Here is a 22,231-nt window from a genome sequence, read left to right on the forward strand (position 1 = left end):
CCTCCCTACAGATGTCAGCGAGCAGTTCGATTTCAGGCACACTTTATACTGCTTTTTTATAGGTAGGTTTAAAAATCTCAGTTGTGGTTTTTCAGTGGCATTAGTGATTACAGTCCGCTTAAAAATTCTTCTAGTCCAATAAAATATTCTAAATTTCAGTCTCTTAGAGATTTTCCTGAACCTCTATTTAAAAATATTTAGTAATCTGAATGTTTAAATAACTATAAGGCTTTTATTTGTTTTCTCTAGAACACTCAAGCTGGGCAATTTGAAATGGAGAAACATGACCACTGCTAATAGGTTAGAAACCAAAATTATAAGGAAGATGGATTTTAATAATCATGGTCGAATTTTGCTAATCTAAAGACCAAACACAGAACTGTAATAAATAGGCTGGGCGCGGTGCCTAACGCCTGTAATCCCTGCACTTTGGGAGGCGGATCACCTGACGTCAGGAGTTCGAGACCAGCCTGGCCAACATGATGAAACCCCCTCTCTACTAAAACTACAAAAAATTAGCTGGAGGTGGTGGCGCGCGCCTGTAATCCCAGCTACTCAGGAGGCAGCACTCGGAGAATCGCTTGAACCTGGGAGCCGGAGATTGCAGTGAGCCGAGATCGCACCACTGCACTCCAACCCGGGCAACAAGAGCAAAAACTCAGTCCCCCGAAAACAACAACAACAAAAAACTCTAATAAATTAAAAAGGCAAAACATATCCAAAAATGCACATTGGCAAGTTGAGAAAAAAACTTAATTTTGCTTGGGCAATTTTATTTCCAAGTCCACTTTTTCAGTGTACACTGTATAATGAAGAATTACAGATGAAGATTTCTAAAATCAATGTAGATTAAGGAGCCAGTAAAGTGGCTTGGTGACAATAATCCAACATATGTAAGGATAAAAGAGAGCCGGGCGCGGTGGCTCACGCCTGTAATCCCAGCACTTTGGGAGGCCGAGACGGGCGGATCACGAGGTCAGGAGATCCAGACCATCCTGGCTAACACAGTAAAACCCCGTCTCTACTAAAAATACAAAAATATTAGCCGGGCGCAGTGGCGGGCGCCTTAGTCCCAGCTACACGGGAGGCTGAGGCAGGAGAATGGCATGAACCCGGGAGGCGGAGCTTGCAGTGAGTGGAGATCCGGCCACTGCACTCCAGCCTGGGCGACACAGCAAGACTCCGCCTCAAAAAAAAAAAAAAAAAAAAAAAGAGTAGGGAGATCAACATCCAGATACCAACTCATCAATGATCTGCTTTGTGACCATGGGCATGATGCAATTGTGAAAATGCAAAAATGCCTGAATCCTAATTTTCAGTGATATCCTAGGAGCGAACGAAAAATAGATAAAGTCATTTGAGAAAAACATGCAAATTCATCAGTTATTACATAAATCCCACTCACCAAATTACATTCTTAAGAGTATAGGTTGCTGGTTGCCTTACATAAATAAAAACTGCCAGCTGTTTTCAATTTTGTAGGCAAACTGCTCTACATGGGCCCTTAGGAACTCCCACTACATGTTGAATTCCACCCTTTTCAGTCTTCTGAAAAGCACGTAATCCAACAAACCAATCAAAATATTTCATGTATAGAAACAAAGTTTTTCAGGAGGGCATATATCCCTGTAATATTTTTAATCAAATATCTTAATATTCTTAGAACTATAGGCCAAATTCTGTTCTACTAATCCCTTGACTACAGTCAATGCCTAGAGTTTACACTAATTCGTGGATATTTTGCTGTTGGAAAAACTTAAAAGTACATTTTTTAAAATGTAGAATAAAAAGTCATTAAAGATTTTTTGCTTGTTTGCTGGCATTTTTTGCTTCGTTTTGTATCAAGGGGTATTTGTATTATTTTATTTTTGCCAGCAAATCATAACTTTGTAAATAACAATGAATTTAAAAATTTTTTCAAGTTGGTTTTGAAACTTCAGAGTATTTGTTTCTTAATGTTTCCTTACATTCTTTACTTCCATAAAGATACTCGGAAACAGAAGAGTGATGGTATTTGTTTTCATTATACAGGCAGAAAGAATGACAGTGAAGTACTTAAAGTAAGTTTACTTATAGAAGCTGAAAATTAGAAATATAAATTAGATTTTCTAGTCTTTCCATCGCCACATGTAAATATGTCCATTAAATATGCCTACACACACATCAATTCAAGCAAACCTCATACATCAAATATCTTAATCTACACCAAAGATTGGGAGATTATTTGATTTTTTCCCTTTTTAGAAGTTCACAAAAATTTATTCATAAAAACAACTTAGGCTGGGTGGTGGCATGTGCCTGTTGTCCCAGCTTCTCTGGAGGCTGAAACTGGAGGATCTCTTGAGTCCAGGACTTCTAGTTCAGGCAGGGCAACATCACAAGACCCTGTCTCTAAAAAAATCTTTAAAATACAAAGAAACCCCACAAACTATTTCGTTTGTTTTTTAAAAAACTGACTTATAAAGGAAGAAAATGTATTCACTGCATAAGAACCATAATTATCTACTTAATTATCAGTGATTAACAGTTCATGAAGTTTAGTTTGAATAAGCAAAAGCCTAGTAGTTACAGATTTTTCACTTTTTGACTTGGTATGTAATTGTGGAAAGGGTCAATCTTCTGTTGTCATACATACTAGTATTTTATGCCACTATACATGTCTACTTTATCACAGATATTATCTAATATAGACAAAAAGTTTAACACATCTTTTGTAATAATATTAGCCACCACTTGTAGAGCACCTACTATGTGTCAGACAGTATACTAAGTACTTTACATACGTAATCTCACTTTAAGGATGAGGAAAATGAAGTTTAGAGAAGTTCAGTAACTTGCCTAAGAATACACATGAAGAAACTGGTTTTCGAAACCAGATCTGTGATAACAAAGGCTCCCTGCTATTAACTATTACACTAAAAAGTCACTTAAAAGAAACATGAAGGTCAGTTATCAAGTTGTTTCATCCTTATTTACAGTTTACTCATAATTGATGTGTTCAGTATTTATTTAGCACTTACTATGTGGGTCACATCCTGCAAGGTTCTGGAGATAGGACCTCTATTCTTGAGAAGCTCACAGTCTATCTGGAAAGATAGACAACAGAAATGCTTTGGTTTATTTAATTAAGGAACTATCAATAGAATTTCATCCAAATTTAATGCATTTTAATAAATATTTTTCAAATCTATTATAACTTAAGGCTTTTATTGTCAAATGTAAATAATGGACTGCATTTATGAAGTCTTAGATTATATATATAGATATGGCTAAGGATTATGCAAGCCACTATTAAAATGAAGGAAACCAAGAGTTTCAACTGAATTATGCAAGTGGAAGACCAAGAATAAATGGAATATAAATTTATGTTCTTTTTTTAATTAAACCTCAAATAATTTGTATTTAGGGTTTGTATACCCTAAGCATTTATTTAAAATAAATTCCTCAATCACATTTATGACAATGAAAAATTAACTCAAATATCAAAATATCACTTCCTCAAGGAAACCATCCCTGATTCTCAGACTATGTAGTATTCCCCAATAAGAGATCTTCAAAACATGCCTTATTTGTCTTACTACTACAACTGTATTTACACCATTTATTGTGTAATTGATCATTTATATTTTTCCCTTTATTGGCTATATAAGCTCCATAAGGCATCTTTGTCTTGTTCACAACTATACTCCCAGCAGCTCCTAGGCCTTGCTAAGAGATGATAATACATTTTACAGCATGAATGAATGAATATAGCAAAATGTACCTTTTTCTAAATCTAACCCAACTAAGAGGAACTTAGAATCTCAGACACAAATGAGAGTTCCTGTTCTTCCTACAGGGGTATTCATCATCTTCAAAATAATGTCTTAAATACATTATCTCATTTAACCATGGAGGTACAATGTTAAGCCTTTGAAAACATGCTTCAACAGAAAAGCAAGGTTTTTCCTGGGAAAATTTCTAAAGAACAGATACAGAAGGAAGAGTTACAATTCTCAAGAAAAACATTCATTTCATTACCAAACTACCAATTTAATACAAACCCAAAAATGATCCTATGAGTGTATATCCAAAACACTAGTCTATTCTTAGTCTTCTAAAAAGAACAGTCTCAAATAACATCCTTGATGAAGCCAATATACAAACATAACTTTCTGACTATCTTCTTGATGCCATGGAAGGAGGGAAAGAGAAGAAAAAAAGAAGATAAAAAAGAAATGAAGGAGGAAGTGAAGCAATCTCTATTGGGCCTTCTAATTGTATATTCTACACATCTGTTATCCAGTTTCCAGTTTAAATTCTGGCTGCACAGGAACATACCACTTCTTTTCAACATTCTCTTCTCTATTAAAAACAAGGTTAATTTTTAATGATAAAAAATTAAAAATTTAGAAAGAATACACAAAGCATTAGAAAATTCCTAATCTGCTCAGTGAGGAACTACAAGAAATAAAGAAATGGAAAGTTGCCATTGAGCACACAGTAAGTCTTCCCGGGGTGTCCCACAGCACTTTTTCTCTGTTCATCATCCCTCTCATAAATGCTCCAACTATTAACTACCATTAAAATATGCAAGTTTGCACTTAGCAAACAGGTTAGGTTCCAAAAGGGTCGTGTTCCTATTAATCTTACAAGCTTTCACTATTGTTACAAGTTAATAGCAGCAGAGTAAAAGTCTTCTGTTTATATCCATGCAAGTTCATTAAGTAAAGGAGGTTCTAAACTTCTATTAAAACGATAAATGAAGGAAAGCCAATGTAAAATCTAAACTAAAAAGTAATACGAACTCAAAATCTCAGCATGCTAACCATATACTCCATCTATGTTCTTCCTCACCAATGAAGCTAGGTATTATATAGTGAACTTTATGATCAAGAACACACATAATTCAGCAAGGAACAAAGTATACTTTCCTGTCACATGGTAGGTTCAAACCCCCAAAATGTTAAAGGACTGACAAAAGTAATCTTGCTTAGCAAAACAAATATTGTTAGAAAGACTTCAGTATATGCTATTTCTCAAAGGTCTCAAAGAAGATACACATATGATTAATATTAATACATACTAATTACTAATATTAATACATACTAATATAATACAAACCAAAGTACCAAATAACCATTTTTAAACATCACTGTAAAACTGCTTCTTTCCTCTGCTTTCCAAGTTTGGTCATAAAACCATTATATTAAAACAAATAGGTCAGGCATAGTAGCTCTAGCCTGCAATCCCAACACAGTGGGAGGCTGGGCGGGGTGAATCACCTGAGGTCAGAAATCAGCCTGACCGATATAGTAAAACGCCTTCTCCACTAAAAATACAAAAATTAGCTGGGCATGGTGGTCCATGGCTGTAGTGCCAACTACTCGGGAGGCTGAGGGAGGGGAATCACTTGAACCCGTGAAGCAAGAGACTCCAGTGGGCTGAGATCACGCCACTGAACTGAAGTCTGGGCAACAGAGTGAGACTCGGTCTCAAAAAAAACAAAAACAAATAGTCTATCAAAACTAACTTGAAATGGAAGAATTTTTGCAGTGTTCTGCATTAGAAATAAACTTTTGAATTGACACTTTTTAACCTTATATACCTTCTTCATCTATAACATAAAAATCCTACCTCAACTATTATATATTATTATATATAATAATTTCAACTATTCTAGCTACAAAAATTATCTTAAAAGTAATTGCTTCATTTGCTTTTATATCTAAATTTGCATGGATGCTTCTTTCCCCCACTTGCAATTTCTTTTCATTTTATTTATTTATTTTTTTGAGACAGAGTCTCCCTGTTGCCCAGGTTGGAGTGCAATGGCATAATCTCAGCTACTGCAACCTCCGCCTCCGGAGTTCAAGCAATTCTCATGCCTCAGCCTCCTGAGTAGCTGGGATTAAAGGCATGTGCCACCATGCCTGGCTAATTTTTGTATTTTTAGTAGAGACGGGGTTTCACCATGTTGGCCAGGGCTGGTCTCTAGCTCCTGACCTCAAGTGATCCGCCTGCCTCGGCCTCCCAAAGTGCTGCAATTACAGGCATGAGCCATCGCGCCCCACCCTGGAATTTCTTTTTATATTAACAAGTTTTAAAATTTCATATATAGCCAAATATGCTAATATATTTATGTTGCAGCCTTAAGGCATGCTTTAAAAATATGTAGGTATTCTTTGGTATTTTAGGAATTTTATAATACAATTTTTATTTTATTTCTTTCTTTATTTTTGAGATGGAGTCTTGCTCTGTGGCCAAGCTGGAGTGCAGTGGCGTGATCTCGGATCACTGCAACCTCCACCTCTCAGGTTCAAGCAATTCTCCTGCCTCGGCCTCCCGAGTAGCTGGGACTACAGGCATGCACCACCATGCTCAGCTAATTTTTGTAATTTTAGTAGAGACGGGGTCTCGCCATGTTGGCCAGGATGGTCTCTATCTCTTGACCTCATGATCTGTCCTCCTCGGACTCCCAAAGTGCTGAGATTACAGGCGTGAGCCACTGCCCCCAGCCTAATTCAAATTTTTATAATAAAATTTTTAAATCTGTTAATGTATCCCTTAATTACAAAAGAAATAAAAAATAGAGATATAATACTTTCTATAAAACTAATAAAGATGAAAAAGAAAAAACATTAAGTAGGACAAGAATATGGTAAAACAAATACTCTGTTGTAAAAGTAATACACATTTGGTTAAAAAAACTTCTTTTTTTTGGAGACACGGTCTCACTCTGTCATCCAGGCTGGAGTGCAGTGGCACAATCTTGGCTCACTGTAACCTCTGCCTCCAAAGTTCAAGCAGTTCTCCTGCCTCAGCCTCCCGAGTAGCTGGGATTACAGGCACACACCACTACGCCTGGCTAAATTTTTGTATTTTTTTCAGTACAGACAGGGTCTCACCATGATGGCCAGGCTGGTCTCAAACACCTGACCTCAAGTGATCTTCCCACCTTGGCCTCCCAAAGTGCTGGGATTTCAGGCGTGAGCCACTGCGCCTGGTCTGGTAAAAAAAACTTCTGGGAATTACAGTTCACTTATTGCATCGAAACTGGACTTGGCTTTACATTCTTAATGTACTTTTACTTTTCCTCAAGATACAAACTTACTGTTGTGAAGCTGAATTTTCTTTCACTACTTAAATCATTTATGTATATCTGGTAAATTATGACTAAATTTTTGTTAAATTGCATAAAGTAAACTGAAATACACACTCAGGGCCCGGTGCAGTGGCTCACACCTGTAATTCCAGCACTTTGGGAGGCCAAGGCGGACGGATCACCCAAGGTCAGGAGTTTGAGACCAGCCTGGCCAACATGGTGAAACCTCGTCTCTACTAAAAATACAAAAATTAGCTGGGCATGGTGATGGGCGTCTGTAATCCCAGCTACTCAGGAGGCTGAGACAGGAGAATCCCTAGATCCCAGGAGGTGGAGGTTGCAGTGAGCCGAGATTGCGCCATTGCATTCCAGCTCGGGTGACAAGTGTGAAACTCTTGTCTCCAAAAAGAAAGGAAGAAATACACACTTGGTACACTAAAAAACAAAAACAAAAACAAACAAAACTGGGAAGCAATCTGACCATCTTTACTGATAACAGCCTTAAACAAATCATACCATCTGACTCTAATTCGACTCCTTGGAAATCACCCTCAGTGAACAGGCTAAGGATATCAAAATATGGGAAAAGTACGTTAGATGCTTTGGTCAGCTGATTGCTGAGAGTCTCTCCTCAATCGCTAAAATGAGTGGGAGTGGAAGAGTGCTTATAAAGCAGACAGCTGTGAAGAAGAGTGTTTTAGGATGAGAGAGACATATACTTGAATCCTGAAGAAAATTTACCAAAGGACGGGGATGAAATAGAAATAAAAACAACTTTTTTTTTTTTTTTTTGAGACAGGGTCTCACTCTTGTCACCCATGCTGGAGTGCACTGGTACAATCATGGCTCACTGCAGCCTTGACCTACTTCCCGGGCTCAAGCGTTCCTCCCTGCCTCAGCCTCCCAGGTAGCTGGGACTACAGGCGTGTACCACCACGTCCAGCTCATTATATATTTTATTTTTTTGTAGAGACGAGGATCTCACTATTTTGCTAGGCTTGTCTCGAATTCTGGCTTTAAGCAATCCTCTCACCTTAGCCTCCCAAAGTGCTGGGATTACAGGCATGAGCCACCATGCTCAGCCCAAAACAACTTGTTAAACAGAGCAAACTAAAATCAAAGAAAAGACTGAAAGTAATGGGGTCAAAAGTTCCAAATTATGTAGGACAGTCAGCCTACTCTCAAATTATTTTTAAAAATAAGAGAAATAATGTAATAAGGAAAATGTGACAAATTGTTAAATGAACAAATTACAGCAAATCTAATGAATGCTGATAAAAGTTGGAATAGTGCTTACCCATGGGGGTGGGTAGTATTGACTGTGAAGTGGCATGAAGGTGCTAGAAATGCCCTATATCTTCATCATATAGTGATGGTTAAACCAGTATAAAATGTAAAGATAAATCATAAAAATTTGCAGATGTTCATGATTCTAAACATAATTATCCTTTCCTTTACAGTTATAATAAATAATTACATCATTATTACTTGCAACATATGTAGAGTCATTATTTCTCCTTCAAATGTTCAGTTCCATTAGGACTGCATTTATGAACCCTGGACAGCTAAGGATACTCCCCATTTTACAATTTTGTTTAATGCATTTAAAAAAATAATCCATCTGAAAACATACTCCCTAGAGGGAACAGAGGTAGCCTTCAATTTGGTCTGCATTATCACCACTGAAAACTATGTTTTACTTAGTAAGGAAGATCTAATTCCATGAAAATAGTTAGCTCTACCTTAAAAAGTTCAGGTACTTGTCAAAAATGGCTTCCAAAGATACTCCTTTTAATACAGGATGTGAAAACCCTTCCTAACAAATTCCTGCAAAATTAGATGATACTATTATGTACTTCTGATGGATAGACAGGAAAGTAACCTGAGACCAAAACAACAGAGGTCTCCTACTACTGGGGAGAAGCAGGATTATCAAGAATAGAGGAAAACAGAGTCTGCCTAAGACAAATACTGGTCTAGGACAAAAGAGAAAGCTCAATTCCCACTACCACAAAGCTAACCAGCATCCACAGCCCCATGCCCACCACCACAACACAAAGTAGCTCCGAGTAATACGTAAGTAAGAGCATTCTACTACTAGAGAAGTAGCAAAGGACAGAGAGAGACCCTCTCTGAAGTTCAGGTGCGCAGATAAGGCTAACAGATAAACATGGAGTAAAAACATTGGTCAAAACTTTCCAGCAAATCAATCCCCATCTTAAGTACTAGGTGTTAATAGAAAGATTTAAAGTTGATAATGGGCTGGTTGGTAGCAGTGGCTCACCCCTGTAATCCCAGCACTTTGGGAAGCTGAAGTGGGTAGATCATTTAAAGTCAGGAATTTGAGACTAGCCTAGCCAACATGAAACCCTGTATCTACTAAAAATACAAAAAATTAGCGGGGCATGGTGGCAGGCGCCTGTAATCCCAGCTACTCGAGAGGCTGAGGCAGAAGAATTCCTTGAGCCTGGGAGGAAGAGGTTACAGTGAGCCGAGATTGCACCATTGCACTCCAGCCTGGGTGAGAGAATGAGATTTTGTGTGTGTGTGTGTGTGTGTGTATATGTGTATATGTGTGTATATATATATGAAGTTGATAATGCACTGAAGGTAATCAGAGCAATAAAAGGCAAATTCTTATCAACTCCAGGCAAGACTAACTCAACCCTCCATGCTAACACCTTAGCAGAACAAGAGTCACGACAAATTCTCAGCATAAATACGATCTACCATAAATGATGGCTGGCATTCAATCAAAAATTATAGGCTGGACAGAGTAGCTCATACCTGTAATCTCGACACTTTGGGAGACAAGAGGATCGACTGAGGCCAAGAGTTCAAGACCAGCCTGGGCAACATAGTGAGACCCTGTCTCCACAAAAAATTTTTAAATATTAGCCAGGCCTGGTGGCGTGCACATGCAGCCCCAGCTACTTGGGAGGGAGGCTGAGGCAAGAGGATTGCTTGTGTCCAGAAGATCAAGGCTGCAGTGAGTCATGATCATCACACCACTGCACTCCAGCCTAGATGACAGAGCAAAACCCTGTTTCTAAAATAAGTAGACAAATAACATTTTTAAATTAAATTAAAAACATTTTTTAAAAGACCAGGCATGGTGGCTCACACCTGTAATCCCAGCACTTTGGGAGGCCGAGGCAAGAGGATCACTTGAGGCCAGCAGACCAAAGCTGCAGAAAGAAATCTCTAGACAAGGAAGAGGGGAAAATATGCCAACTACCAATAAAAGGAATGAGAGGGGTGACATCACTACAGATTCCACAAATATTAGAAGGATAAAAGAGAAAGTATAAAAAACTTTATACAAAAAATTCATCAATTTACATGAAACAGAAATTGCTAAGAGACACAAACTGTAGACCTCTCTCAAAAAAGACATAGACTGAAGATCTAAACAAGTGGAGAGATATACCATGTCCATGCATCAGTATTAATAATATTCCAGTAAGACTCAGTATTAGTAAGATTCTAATTCTCTCCAAATTGATCTGCAAATTTACAGCAATCCCAATCAAAATGACGGTATTCATTTTTTTTGGTTGACACCAACAAGTTGATTCTAAACCCAAATAAGTTATGAAGAAACTGGAACAGCCAAAACAATTTCAGAATGAAAAAATTGGAAGACTCATACTATCGTATATTAAGTCTTACTTATATAGCTGCAGTAATCAACTCATCATAATGTTGGCAAAAAGATAGATACATAGATGAACAGAACAAAATAAGAGAGTCCAGAAATAGACCCATACTTATACGGTCAATTGATTTTTCAATAAAGGTACAAATGCAATTCAAACAGAGAAAGGATGGTCTCTTCAACAAACAGTGCTGGAACAATCTGTCATCCATATGGTGCTGGAACAATTTATCATCCATATGTCAAAAAAAAAAAATGAACCTCGACCTATACTTTGCAGCATATACTGAAATTAACTCAAAAACATTGATCTCAACATAAAATATAAAGCTAAAAAACTTTCAGAAAACAGGAGGAAAAATTTTGTGACACTGGGATAGGCAAAAATTTCTCACCTACAACACCAAAAGCATGATTCATAAAACTAAAAATTAAACATAATTAAAATTAAAAACTGTTCTCCAAAGGTCACAGAGGTAAAATATTGTCAAAATGCATATCTGATAGAGGATTGATAACTAGAATATTTAAAGAACTTTCAAAACTCAATAAAAAAAAAACAAATTTTTAAAAATTGGGCAAAATATTTCAACAAACACATCACCAAATAAGATATGCAAGTGGCAAATATGCACAAGAAAAGACACTCAACATCATTAATTATCAGGGAAACGCAAATTAAAATCACAATGAGACACCAAGTGTAAAGGAAGATAAGGAACAATCAGAACTCTCATACAGTGCTGACTGGAAGTGACTGCCACTTTGCAAAAGAGTTTCTAATAAAGTTAAACATATACTTTTCATATGACCCAGTAAAGGAAGATGAGGAACAATCAGAACTCTCATACAATGCTGACTGGAAGTGACTGTCACTTTGCAAAAAGAGTTTCTAACAAAGTTAAACATATATTTTTCATATGACCCAGCAATCCCACTTTTAGGTATTTACCCAAGTGAAATAAAAACCTATGTTCATACAAAAACCTACCTCTACACCCAAATGTACACAGCCTGTTTATTTGTAATTGCCAAACACTGTAAACAACCAAAAATGTCCCTCATCTGGGAAACAGGCAAACTATGGAGTGCTACTCAACAATAAATTAAATATTATACATGCAACAATATGGATGAAGCTCTGCATTTGGGGAATCCCCAAAACCACCTTCAGAACTCACCAGAAAGACTCATAAAACTCAAAAGAAACATTATATTCTTGCTTACTGTTAATTACACTAAAATGATAACATTAAAATCAGCAAAGGGAAGAAGGGCATAGAAGGCTGCAAGCACAAGCTTCCAGTTGTCCTCTCCCAGTGTAGTCAAGCAGGCAGGGCTTATTTCTCCCAGCAACAACATGTGACAACATGCAGGAAGTACTTGGCAACCAGGAAGCTCACCTGAGGCTTAGCATTTAGGGTTTTTACCGGGCTATCTGCATGGCTGACCTTAGTCTCCAGACCCTCCAGAGGTCAAGCTGGTAACCACATGGTACATTCCTACAGTCCTAGCCAGTTGTGAAGCTGAGGCTGGAGGATCACTTGAGCCCAAGTGTTCAAGGTTACAGTGAGCTATGGATCCTGCCACAGCACTCCGACCTCCAACAGAATGAGACCCTGTCTCAAAAACAAACGAACAAAAACCACTAATAAAGAAAACTTTTTGGTCTTAATATCAGCATGAGTTGCTCTATTCCCTAGCAGGTGCTTTGTTTTTATCATATGGACACTGAATTATACCACTGACCCAGTTTTCTTTCTACGTAGGCTGTTAGGACATTTTATGCTATACACTTTTTATGTATTACTTAATTTTTTCAGCTTTTTGTTCCAAAAATTTTCAAACATTAATGAGAGAGAGAAGTAAGAATGAATACCCACATACCCTTCATGCAACAATATCGACAAATTGCCAAACTTATTTATTCTCTCCTCTTTTTTTTTTGGCTGGAATGTTTTAAAGCAAATCCCAGATGCCATATTATCTCACCCAGAAATAGTAAAGAAAGTATCATTATCCGTTAAAGACTTTTCTTTAAAGTAACCCTACAATACCATTATCACATTTTACAAAATAAGCAATAATTCTTCAGTATCATCTAACAAGTAGTCTGTACTCAAATTTCCTCAATTACCTCAAAAATGAAAATTTTGCCATTACTTTGTGTAAACCAGAAACAAAACAAGAACCGCACATTGCATCTGGTCGATAAGTCTCTTTAAATCTCATTTAATCTCATTTAAGTTATTTGTCCTGGAGAATTTCTCATATCCTAAATTCAGCTAACTGTTCCTTCATTGTGTTAACTTACTATTCTATTCCCCGTATTTCCTGTAAAGTGGTAGTAAGATCTAGATCTAGAGACATGATTCAGTTTCAGTTTTTTAGCAAAAATAGTCCATAACAGTCCATAGGTGATACATGTACTTTCCTAATCCATTACATTAGGATACACATGATGTCTTGTTGTCCCACTGAGAGTGACACAGAAATAGCAGAACTTCTTAAATTTAACTAATGACATATGAGACCCAGATTTCTACTTTGAAAGATTCAGACAATAATGATCCCAGTAACCAAAAAGGAGGAAGAGATTTTTGGGAAGACTAAATACTATCAGCGGATTTCTTTGGGTGATAGATTTGCCAAATAGGTATTTTTTAATTTGTTCCAGATTTCTGGATTTTCTAAATATGGTACTCTGGAATATCATTACCAAAAAGAATGAATATCATTACTTTGACAATTTTTTAAAATCTTTAAAAAATTATAGTATATAGTTGTAGTCCAGAGTTTGTCAAATGAGACAACAATGTTCTGTGGCCAATATAAAACGTTTTGATCCTGTTGGAAAGGGTCCCATTTTGCCAAGATGCAAATGACCTACAAAGCCCATGTTTTGCAACCCTATGCAGGTCTCCTAAGTACATTCGATGGGAGAAGTAATGAATCCTCCAGAAACAGCCTAAACTATAGTTTGCTTGATTTTTTTTTTTTTGGAGAGTCTCATTTTGTTACTCAGGCTTGAGTGCAGTGGTGCAATCATAGCTCACTGTACTTCGAACTCCTTGGCTCAGGTGATCCTCCCACACTGGTCACGCTAAAGCACTGGGATCACAAGAATGACACACCACACCTGGCCTAAACTATAGTTTTATAAAGCCAACACAACTCCAGGGACTGGCAAACTAGAATATTAGCAATGAAAGCTGTGAGCACAATGGTTACAGGATGAACGCATTTAAAGCTTCCTTCAGTGGATGTTATTGACAATTTAAAAGTACTACTGTAAAAAAAAAAAAAAGAAAAAAAAACTATTATTCATCACAGCCAGTTTGAAAGGCTATAGATAGAGGCACCATTTCTGACAGAAAGCACTGTGGATTCAAATTTATTTTTGCTATGTTGGTGTTATATCACTCAGTTAAAAAATATATATATATATGGAAATGGCAAATGAGAAAGCCCAGGACGCTGGCTATAGCTATAAAGGAAGAAAAAGTTCCTTTTTGTGACTACCAACAACAGTCCTTTCCTTACTTTCCTTCTAATTCACAGGATATTAATGTTCTGGAGAAGAAATGGTAAGCATTTTCATCACCTAGCATATAATTCATATTTAAGAGAAATTATGTTTAATATAACCACATGGTAGACTCATCAGAACTAAGGCTCATTATTTGTAAATTTTACAAATACCACTCATCTGTTCACATTATAAAATTAGGTTAATCATATCATAGACTGAATCCTCAAATGTTTTCAACTTCTACCTGTTAAGAAACTATAAACATTTTTCTTCAGGAACTAAATAGGATTTCCTTGTATTATAGGTACTGTTAATAAGTGATATAAAGTCCTCTTCTAGACTTTAGTTGATAAATAGCTGTAAAATGAAATAGTTTTTGAACTTGCTTCAGATAAAATTTTCAGATTTGAAAAATAATTGATACCTTATAGTTTTTTTAAAGTTCACTTGGAAATTACAGTGGTATTAACAGAATGTGACAATATGTCCAAACACATTTATTGCAAATACCGTATCTACTAGATACAATATTTATATCTTTAAAATAGTGGACACATTTCCTTTTATAAAACACTGATTTTTTGTTTTTGGCTTTTTTTTTCCTTTTAAAAATATGAGCAGTAATCACATTGACTGAACAAACAGCCTTTCTTAATTCTGTGGCTTTGAGACTTCACTTAGAAGCTTTATTTAACAAAAGACATTTCTGAATAAACCACAATTATACATTATCTAAATGTGGCTTATTAACTGTGTATTTTAAATGTCTTCTCCTGCCACCCAGAACATTTTTGGATCTCTTCCATAACCTCACTTAGTACACAGAAACAGTTCTTTCATAACTAAATTAATCTCCAGTTTATTCAGACCATTTTGAGGACTGAAAGAGGTAAAAATCAAGGGAGAAAACAGACCCCCAAAACAAGGTAGTAAAACACACAGGGAGGAGGAGACAAACAGGAGCTGGAGGAAGTGGAAGAGAGGAGGAGAAGAGGACCTAAGGCAGAGAAAGAACTGTAGGTTTCCCTTGGATTAAAGACTCTTCAAAGCTGCATGGAAAGGAGGGATATTCCAAGTTTTTGTTCTTTTACATCCTAATCTAGATGTATGACGAACTCATTGTACATTACATTCCAAAGCTATGAGTACATTTCAAAATTATATGCCTTTCATTTTATTTTTAGGTATACAGTAAGTCCCCACTTAATGTTGTGGATAGATTCTTGGAAACCACCACTAAATGAAAGGAGCACAGCAGGTTCTCCAAAGTTGTTTCAATCAACCTCATTTCCTTATGACATTGATGAGGAAAAAAAAATTGGTTTCATTATACATTGTTTCACTTTAAGTAGTACGTTTCCAAGAACCTATCAAAGACATTAAGGACTTAACTATTCGCTGATGTGTTCTACAGACAAGTAAATAATCAGAAAGTACTTAAAACATTCTTGGTTAAATGTCAGTATAATACTTTAACAATACAGTGGTTAAGACAGCAAATGAGCCAGGCATGGTGGCTGACACCTCTAATCCCAGCACTTCGGGAGACTGACACAGGCGGATCACCTGAAGTCAGGAGTTCAAGACCAGCCTGGACAACATGGCGAAACCTCGTCTCTACTAAAAATACAAAAATTAGCTGGACACAGTGGCATACACCTGTAGTCCTAGCTACTCAGGAGGCTGAGGCAGGAGAATCGCTTGAACCCAGGAGGCCGAGGTAGCAGTGAGCTGAGATTGTGCCACTGTACTCCAGCCTTGGTGATAGAGCAAGACTTCATCTCAAAAAAAAAAAAGAGAGACCAAACTTGAGCTACATTGCCTGACTTCTAATCCTAGCTCCACCATTTATTTACTAGCTGTGTTATCACGCAAGTCACTTGATCTCTCTATGCTTTCTTATCTATAAAATGGGAATAATTCCTATATAAAGAAGCTGCTGTGGGTGGGGATCACATAATACATAAAATATGCATAGAACATGGTTGAGCAAAGGAAGCACTCAATTAGCTATTGCCAAGAAAGGTCAGTAATAGCCCATTGGCTTTTTTTAAAAAATCAATGAAATGCTTCCTAATTTTTTTAAAATTAAATCCCTGATTACTATTTATGGTTAATCTAATCAATTATGACCATTTTGAAAAATCTCCAAATAACCCTAGTCTAAATAATTATCATCATAAAGGAACTCATCTCAAATTATAACTATAAAATCTAATGTAAAATAACTATATGTCAACGAAAATAGTCTTTAAAATTGGTCAACTGGATTGTTCATTATTCATCATGAAAACAAGTAATTATCTAAGAAATTTACTAATTTAAGTTCCTCCATGAAAACCAATAGAATTTCAAGAGGATAAAACACCATTTTCAGTTACAGATAAAGTATGAAAGATTAAAACAATCCAGTCATTTCTACAAAGCATTCACCACAAAACATACGATAACATTAGCTTCCAAGTGAGCCGTTGTGTAAGTCTAGATCAGAAAGTCTTAGCCTTTGCACTAGTAACATTTTAGGAAATGTAAGTTTTGGAGGGGAAGGCTGTCCTCTGTGCGGAAGCTGAGCAGCACCCCTGCCTCTACCCATTAGATTTCAGCAGTACCTACCTCCCCAACTCTCACTCTCCATGTGACAACCAAATGTGTCCCTAGACATTGTCAAATGACAATTGCTCTACTTCCTGAGAAAATTTCTTTTATTTATAACAAAGTAGCATTATGATAGCAACCAACTGTCTCCCATCCCTCTCCCTTTTGCCATTTTTTGAAAACTTCACAAAAAGATGGATTATATTCCCCAAATGCATTTTAGTATCTTGATTATCCTTGCAAATGATATTGCTGCTGGCATCTATTTTACACTTACCTGATTCTCTACAGAACCCATAAGAATGTAATTCATTTCTGAATAATGTATGTATACATTTTAACTGTGATTCATTTTAAATTTGTCCTTTCATTAGGATTAAAAATTTTAATATCTTAAACCAGACACATTATGTTGCCAATCACTAGCACAGTACTTCAATAAATGTACTGCTAATACTTCTCAGCATGTGACATCTACTAAGCCTCTAATAAGCATTTAGCATGCATTATATAATTTAGTCCTAACAATAACCTGAAGACGTATTATCTCTACTTTTTCAGGTGAGGAAACTGAAGCTAAGAAAGAATAGCATGCCTAAGTTATGAACATGACTTCACAGTAATAGGAAGTGATAGAACCAGGACTGGGTTGCATGCTTCCAAAGGCAGTGTTTATATTCACTAGCTGGGCATGGTGGCTCACTACTGTAATCCCAGCACTTTGAGATGGACGGATGGATGGATGGATGGATGGATGGATGGATGGATGGATGGAGATGGAGGACAGAGAGACAGACAAACAGATAAAAATTTAAAAATTCACAAGACCAGAATGATTCTAAGAACCACCATTTCAAAAACTAATAATGGACTTCTTATTTTTTGAGATCATACTGCTTTCCTCATTGAATAATTTTCAGTATGTAATTTTTACTGTATGTAACTTTTCCAAATATATCCCTTTTCACACTATTTATACCCTCCCACTTCAGAGCAAGCACAGCACTTACTTGAATTTCAAAAGTGGCCTTTGTGATAGGAGAATCTGTAGTTGGACTTGAGATTTTGTGGAAAAAATGGAGTTGAAAACATAAGATCTTGATGATCAAACCAATAAAAGCAATGACAACCCTACTTTTACTGTCTCTTAACTTAAAGAAAATGGCAAGAATAGATAAGGAGACTATTCATGCCAATTTATATATCTAAAATTGATTATAATGAGTACTGTACATTTAATTTCTATTGAGCTTTGATTCTAAGACAATAATGACATATTTCTGACAATGGCCAGACTCAAATAGAAAATAGAGGGGAAAAAAAGGAAGGAAGGAAACACTCAACTTTCCTCAGTTTTCCCGATTCCACTACTGCAAGGCCCTAGAGGCTCCTTAGGACACTAGAACAAGTTAGAGTTCGTGCTGCTCTCCCCTAATTCACTAAAGGAATGAATTAGGATTTGGCATTACGGGTTAAAAAAAAAAAAAGAAATTCGGAAATAGATGTATACCCACTAAAGGGATGGTAACAACACTAGCCTCATAAAGATTAAAATAAATTATTTATAAATTAAATTAAAAATTTAAATATTTAAAACGATTAAATAAAAAATTTCAAAACAACTAGCACAGTGCCAGGCACATAAGTGCAGAGTAAATGCTAGGTGTTCATTGCTTTTGTTTGTTTTTGAAAGGAAACGCTAGTAGAAAAACTTTTAAAACACAGATGGGAGTATCTGTGGCTCTTCCTCAAATACTGTGCTCTCCTCTTTCTATACCTTTCAAAATCACCTTGATATCAGGTTGTGCTCAGAGAATGCAAGCCTTTCTTACAATCTCCATTTCTACCTCACAAGTCTTCATTCAAACAAAACAGCAGCAGGGGGGGAAAAAGAAAAGAAAGAGAAAACATCCCCTCTCCTCTTCAATGCTTTGTTTCTTTTTTCTAAGCATGTGACAGTTTGATGTAGAATAGTGACATTGTTTCCTAGAAATAAAATTCTCAAAATTAACAAAGAGGTATTAAAAATATATCCAAATTTACTCCATTTTGAGTTAGAAGAACTCACATTTGGAAAAGTATCATGGTGCATGTTTCATTTCCAGGACTGACATTTGAAAGCAGTGCCTGGGGACCTTTGGCACAACATCCAGCACAGGGTAATTTTAAGTAACAGTGCTATATGAATGAACTAATATTTTCCTTTATCTAAGCAGCAATTAAATCTATTAACCATACTTAGTAAATACTTTGCAAAGGGCCAACTGTATGCCAGGTACTGTTGCCTTGTACAGGGATCCAACAGTGAACAGGAAATACATGGCCTCTGTTCTCACCAAGTTTACAGCACAGTAGGGACAAGACAAATAAAAGGGCCTATATAATTCAGTATCACAAAGTGAAAAATCCAACAGAAGATATTAAATGGATGGATGGCAGCACACAGAAGGGGCAACAACTAATCCAGGATTGGCATCAGGGAAGTAGTCAGAAAAGAAGTGATAGATGTGACAGAGCCTGAAGAATGAATGAAGTTAGCCAAAGAAGTAGAGAAAGGGAAAGTAAAGGGCTTCAGGCAAATGTAAAAAAAAAAAAGAAAACTTAAGAAAGCATGCCACATTTGAGGAAGTTTGAGAAATTCATTAGAGTATGACTGAAGCTTAGCACATTTAAGGGACAGTAGGGGAGACTGGGAGATAGAAGAAGCATGGGTAGAGGGAGTGCTAAGAGCTGAGGGTGGATATGTTAGCAGGGACCAATTGACCATGACCTGGTCAAACGGACTTTGTAAACTGTATTTTAGACTAAAGGCAACTGAAGGCATTTAAGGACTTTAAGCAAGGAAGGAAAGGAATCAGCATTTAGAATAATTAATGTACCTGTGGCATGAAAAATGGATAGAGAAATAATTCAGTCTATTGAAATAAATAAGCGTAATTTATCTCTTCTTGTAACTTTAATCCTTCCTCCTCTAGTGGTACCTTACTATGGGCAATTAAAAATGTTTATCTCTCTCTCATTTAAAAAAACAACAAACCCACCCACTCCCTTAACAGAATATCACCCTGCAGTTACCATTCTATCTCTTAACTTATAGTACCTTTCTTGAAAGTGAACTGCATGACTTTCTCCAAATAACTCCAAATAACTCTGCATGGCTTATTCCTCACTTTCCTCAGAAATCTACTCTAATGTTACCCTAAAATGGGGCTCTCTGAGCACTTTACATAAAATAGCACCACCTTCCACACCTGTGGCATTCCCTACCCCTTATCATCAGACACTATGGACAAGGCACTACACTAAGTACCTGATGTGATTTCTATCATTAACAGTAATGATATGGATGAAGAAAGCGAGGCTTAAAAGCTAACTTGCCAAAGGTTACAACATTTGCTAAATGCTAAAGCCAGAACTCAGATTTAGGTAACTTTATGGCTGGCATCACAAAATTGAAGGAGGACAAAGACAACAGCTTCTATTTTACTTTCTCTTTGAAAAGAAGACAATGTCATCTGTTAAGAATAAGAGGAAGGTATGATACAGGAAATCTGAAGAGAATAAAGGATATCTAAAATAGCCCCATGAAAAATGGAAGAGAGAATGGATTAGGAAGTATTAAAGGACTACCAGGCAAAATTAAGGACATAGTTGAAATCAGAAAATATGGATTTACAAAGACAATGACCAGTGTCATTTTTCATCAGGACCAAAGATGAAGGGGCAAATAAAGCATATAGTGATTCTCAACACAGGAGGGCTGGGGTGAACAATTTTCTCCCCTTGGGACATTTAACAGTGTCTGGAAACAATTCTGTTTGTCACAATCTGCAGGAAAGGAGTTGCTACTGGCATCCAGTGGATAGAGGCTAGGATGCTGCTAAACATCCTATAATGCCAAGGACAGCACTCTACAACGAAGAATTATTTGGATCCAAAATGTCAATAGTGCTGATGCTGAGAAACCCTGACTGATTCAGGTTGGCAGATTTCCTAGGCACATCAATGGGAAAACAAAGAGACAAGAAAGTTAAAAGACACTGATCAGAGTTAAGGAGATAGACCATGAATGTGGGTAAGGCAAAAATTTAATATGTGAGAGGCCTGACAGACCAATGAAGGGGACAAAGTGGCCTCTGTGTTTGAAATGTTCAAATGGCTGACATGTCATCAATGAGTGATCACTCTTAGGACATTACTACATCCATCCACTTTGCAGTTTTCAACTAGAGTGACACAGAAGAAACTACCATTTACTGTGAAGTTGTATGAACCAATCAGGATGCCAGTATCATTCACATTTGTTATTTCATTTATTCCTCATGTAATACTTATAAGAAAGGTATATTATTCCAATTTCATAAATGAAGACATTTCGACACAGAGGTGAAAGTTAAGTGTATATGGTCATACAATGTGGATGACAGAGCTGGGATTCACTCCAGAATGAGTGAATCTCCAAATTCACTCTTTTTGAACCAAAACGTAGGAGCCATGACTTAACAAAAAAATGGGGTGGGAGAAGAGACTGGCCCATATGTTTACAGACATCTGTTTGCACACAAAGTACACATGGCCTCAGTACTTTATAGTCACAGCATAGATTTATGTATCCAAATACCTCTTTACTTCAAAGGAAGGCCCTCCTAATACGTGCCCTTATTTCAAACAAAGTGGTGATCCATCAGACCAGAAGACTTTATCGATGTGGAGCCTCCCTAGGACTGGGAAAATAGCATTTGTAAATATTTTTAAAATATCAATGTTCTAAAGCTACTTTCTTAGATTAAGACCAATGTGGGAAATAAATATGGTGCTTCTTTTTCTTAGGTAAAATATAAAACATACATTAAAGAAAAAGAAAAAGCAACAAGGTTTTCCAAATATTTCTTGAAAAACCAGTAAGCCCAGGTTCTTTTCAAAATGAGTTGAAAATGAATGCTTAAAAAAAAAAAAAAAAAAATCCTGTACTATATTTACAGATAACACTACGGACACTACAGTAGGGACATGTTCTCAGCACTGATTGTATCTACTTAATTGAAAAGACAGCAATAAAGAGAAAATAAAAATAGTGTTTTATACAACTTATATACGAGTAAGCTGAGATTAACACTATCCTTCCCATTATCTGGCAACTGAAGATATATTATCGTATGGCATAAAATAGTCTAACTTTGCTAAGGGAAGTTGATAATGTGCAGGGGGTGTTTGAAGGGAGCTTAAGAGTGTTGGTAATGTGCTTTTCTTATTCTGGGTGCTGTTTACATGAGTGTGTTCAGTTTTTAAAAATTCACTGAGATATATCCTTATCACAGTCATGTGTCACATGACATTTTTTGGTCAATGACAGATGGCATAT

The 22,231-nt window shown here is 36.5% G+C and overlaps 1 protein-coding gene across 3 annotated transcripts in view; it reads right to left on the reverse strand.

Annotated features, from left to right (window-relative positions):
* Nucleotides 1–22,231, reverse strand: part of JMJD1C (jumonji domain containing 1C) — a 365,523-nt gene that overhangs the window by 309,041 nt on the left and 34,251 nt on the right. Inside the window, exon 1 of one of the 3 annotated variants that reach the window (XM_017963007.3) lies at nucleotides 3,021–3,092. The exons of the other annotated variants lie outside the window; for them this stretch is intronic. The gene's annotated coding sequence lies outside the window, so the exon portion shown is untranslated. Of the gene's footprint in view, nucleotides 1–3,020; nucleotides 3,093–22,231 lie in introns of those variants that run through there. 3 annotated transcript variants of the gene reach the window in all.

This window comes from Papio anubis, chromosome 11, assembly GCF_008728515.1.
Source record: "Papio anubis isolate 15944 chromosome 11, Panubis1.0, whole genome shotgun sequence".
Lineage (NCBI taxonomy): Eukaryota > Metazoa > Chordata > Mammalia > Primates > Cercopithecidae > Papio > Papio anubis.